Here is a 4,630-nt window from a genome sequence, read left to right as displayed (position 1 = left end):
CTTAACAATGTTGGCGCAACATATCAACGTTTGATAGATGGCGCAGTCGAAAGTTAAATTGGGTGTAATCTAGAAGTGTATGTGGATGATTTGGTCATCAAAAGCAAAACGCAATATCAAATTCTGCAGGATGTTGTAGACACATTTGAAAACCTGCGAAGAATTAACATGAAGTTAAATCCATCAAAGTGCAGTTTTGGCAACAAAAAGAAGGAATATTTTTGGGATATTATGTTACTTGGCAAGTTATTAAGGATAATCATAAAGAGATTGCTGCAATTGAAAACATGACTGTGCCAAAAACAATAAAGGAAGTGCAAAGTTTAACAGGCAAATTAGCGGCTTTGACCAGATTCTTGTCAAAGGATGCTGAAAGACAATTGCCTTTCTTTAAAACGCTAAAAGGATGTTTGAATCGATAAAATTTTGTATGGACTGCGGAAGCAGAAAGCGCATTACAAGAAATGAAGAAATTACTTGCGACGCTGCCTACGCTAACTGCACCTATAGATGGCGAAATTCTATATCTTTATGTCTGAATTGCAAATGAGGCTTTTGGATTAGTATTGGTGGCGGAACGTGAAAAAACGTAGAAGCCCATTTACTTTGTAAGTCACTCGCAGAAAGTGAAATTAATTATGCGCCAATGGATAAATTTGTATACGCATTACTCCTAACTTCAAGAAGATTGCGGAGGCACTTTCAAGGGCATCTTATTTTTGTTTTAATGGATTTACCGGTTAAATAAGTTCTAAATAAGCCTGAAATATCTGGAAGGCTTGCTAAATGGGCAATTGACTTAGATCCTATGAAATAACTTACCTTCCTCTGACTTCTGTGAAAGGACAAGTTCTTGCGGATTATCTCGCAGAAATGAATTGTGAATTGGAGGTAATTCATGACATAACAGAGTTAAAATCCGCGCAAGGTGAATCATGAGATTTATTTACTGATGGTGCATCATGCACAGAAGGCGCTGGTGCAGGATTAGTTTTAACAAGTCCAAGTGGCGAGGAACATACATACGCATTGCGTTTTAACTTCGATGTTACAAATAATGAGGCTGAGAATATTGAACATTGCGCATAAATAAATATCACAAAATTACGTGCATATGTTGATTCGCAGTTGGTTTTAAATCAGTTTAATGGCTTGTTGGTTAGTGATCCAATATTAATATTCAAATGTTAACCACTTTGTTTTGATGATGACACAAAGTCTTTTGTGCTTAAACAACGTATAGAACAACACAAGTTCATAAGCCTACACTATCTCTAGCAAAAGACCAATTCACAATAATAAAATTGGCAAAAATAAAACACGGCTGACACACGGTCGACCGTAGGCCTGACGGTGGATGCCCTGTACAAACATTTTCAAACGATTTTTGAAAATATGATCCACGGCCGACCTCACGGCTGACCGTGGATCGACCGCAGTTCTTACTTTTACCAAATCCATTCACTTTGAGTTAGACCACTTTGAGGCATCTATAACTTACAAAACCTTTTTTAAACATTGTAAGATCCTGTTTTCAGTTGAGTGGGACGCCATCCAAAGGAGTGGGACGCCGTCCAATTGTGAAAGACTGGACGCCGTCCAGATTTGTGGACACCGTCCAAATGATCTGACGGGCCAGTTGTTGGGTATGACGATCGCTCCAAATCCATATGGACGAACACGTCATTCATTGATTTCATTGCGAGTTATTTGACCTCTATATGATACGTTTTGTAAACATTGCATTCTTTTGAAAAGGCACACCTTAAATGAATATTTAAATCAAAGGTTTTCGACATCTGATGATTTCTACATATAGACAATCACCATAAATAATAGTTTACAACAGTATTTTCGTTGACAATGCAGTCAAAATAAGATACATGATGATGATTTGGTGAATGCAACGTCTCCTTGAAAAATATGTCATGTAAGACTCCATGCACATAGCTTGTTTAACATCTAAGCAAATAGCGGAAGACTTCTAGGAAACCTGAGAATAAACATGCTAACAAGTGTCAACACAAAGGTTGGTGAGTTCATAGTTTTAATGTTGCGCATAATCTGTATATAAAGGTGGATCACAAGATTTCAGTTGTTCAATCCAGAAACGTTTATCAAAATATTCTACGAAATTGAGCACCCTGGTAACTAAACTTAACGTATATATAATTTGTACCCTTTGTATAATCATCTTAATAATACACGCAAACCAACGTATACGCTTCTCAAATAGCATACGTCCGTTAAAAGGCTAGTGCTCTAGCTCGGACGGGGATATCAAGCCCTATGGATCCATATACTACTACTCGCGCCCACCAGTTCTTATAACTGGCAGTTACTAGTTACCAAAGCTAAGGGATTTTCGGTTCAAACTCAATGTAGAATTTAGTATGTACTTGTATCCATTGCGTTTAAAATAAAGTGCATGTATTCTCAGCCTAAAAATATATATTGCAAAAGCAATTAAAAATGGAGCAAATGAAACTCACACATATAAATATTGTATATCGGTTAATAAAGCATTTGCATGTATTCTCAGCCCAAAAATTTAGAGAGTAAAAGGGATCTTATGAAACTCACGCATATAAATATTGTAAATCAGTTAATAAAGCATTTGCATGTATTCTCAGCCCAAAAATGTAAAGGGTAAAAGGGATCATATGAAACTCACCTTAGCAGCATATAAAGTTGTTCACCAAAATGTGACCAAAACTCGGATTACCAAATAATCGTAGATCTCAACGTATCAGTATTGAGATTCAATATTGTAGGAAAGTACGTAGATGTAACGGAGATGATAAACACTAGGTTTGATTTACAAATATACCCCCGAACATTACCCATAATCTCCTTGGCAATAACCCATAATTTCCTTAGCTCTATCCCGCTTGAAAACCATTTTGAAAGTGACATGCTCATAACCTCGTCGTAGTATTTTATGTATAAATGGTAATAATACTAATAATGATAATAAGATTAAAAATAATATTAATCTTTAATACTAATAATAATAATAATAATAATAATAATAATAATAATAATAATAATAATAATAATAATAATAATAATAATAATAATAATAATAATAATAATATGATAATAAAATAACAGAGGGAGTAATATAAATTTTATGTGTGTGTTTCCCTCGAGCCAAGACTGTCGAAATATATAGATGTGGCCAGGATTTTTATCCCATGCGATCGCATGGTTATTGTGAGGGGAGGCCATGCGATCGCATGGCTCCTTTTTCCAGCCCACATGAATTTGTTTGTTACCTCGTCGACATATTAAATATTACGTAAATCGAATATTAAAATTTTAAAAAGTCGTATTTATTAAATACTCCAGGGGTATTCTATGTAACTTATAATTAATAATTTCTATCATGTCGTTTTCATGTGAATAGTAAATGAATTAATTTAAATTCAACTATTTAAGCTACACGTTGTACGTTGTGCTTTACAAATTGTACATTATTAATTTAACTTCGTTTTTTAAAAAAAAATTACAAAAATTATATCATAAAAATAAAATGACTTAATACGTAAAAATTTTTAATTTGAAATAGCATCGTTTAATAGTAAATTTTTAATCATTTCGTATATAAATATTATTCGCATGATTCCGTATATATCGAAAACTCTTATATTTATTAAAATATGTATATAATACATGTTATGACATTCGTGAATCGTTGGACAAACAGGGTGGTCAACCGTTATATATAAAAAAATCATTTTTAAAAGTTTTAAAAGTTGTCAAAATTCATTGCTTATCATGTCGAAAATATTAAATCATATAGAGAATTGGTTTAAATAAGTCAAAATTTTCCGGGTCATCACCGTACCTTCCCGTTAAAGAAATTTCGTCCCGAAATTTGAGTGAGGTCGTCATGTTTAACAATAAAAATGTTTTTATGACGAATATGAGTTGATAAATAGAATTTCTATCACCGTTGAATAATATGGATAAAACAATCCAATTACTCGAAGCGTATGAGGGAATTTATCGTAAAATAGTGAAATGGAGAATAGAGATGCGTCTTATCTCTTGACGTAGTAACGATTGATTTCCGGAATTTAAAGAATAGAAAATCTTCATAATCTAAATAAGATTTGATTCTTCGGTAATTGCGGAACTTAGGATTTCCTTTGATTAAATGCGTAATCTGCCTCGATTGCTATGTCTGATATTTCGCTATAAATTAACCACATCCGTTTCATTATTTTCACCACTCATACATCTTCTTCCTTATTTCATACTTCCAAAAGATTGTGAAATGCTTAATCCTGTTCTGATTCTTGATATACTCCTAACTTTTATATCTGTCATTCTTCTTTTTCATCTACCACCAGAGGAAGTTATTTTCTTCTACCATTACCTTGGGGTTATAGTGTTTTTCATTCTCCCGTGTCTTTATATTGCTATACGCATTGATATATACGGTTTGTAATTTCAGGGTTGTTATCGGGCTTTATATTCTCCATTATATTTCGGAGCTTCATGCTTTCGTTTTCTCTTCCCGACCTTAAGTCAAGCGAATAATGGTCCAAAATTCGTAGGTATGAAGTTTCAGATGAACATAACTAATGTTCTAAGAAAGAAATGATAATAGCACAATCTGACT

The sequence above is a fragment of the Rutidosis leptorrhynchoides genome, chromosome 6 (genome assembly GCF_046630445.1).
Source record: "Rutidosis leptorrhynchoides isolate AG116_Rl617_1_P2 chromosome 6, CSIRO_AGI_Rlap_v1, whole genome shotgun sequence".
NCBI lineage: Eukaryota > Viridiplantae > Streptophyta > Magnoliopsida > Asterales > Asteraceae > Rutidosis > Rutidosis leptorrhynchoides.
Note: the sequence above shows the minus strand (reverse complement) of the source record.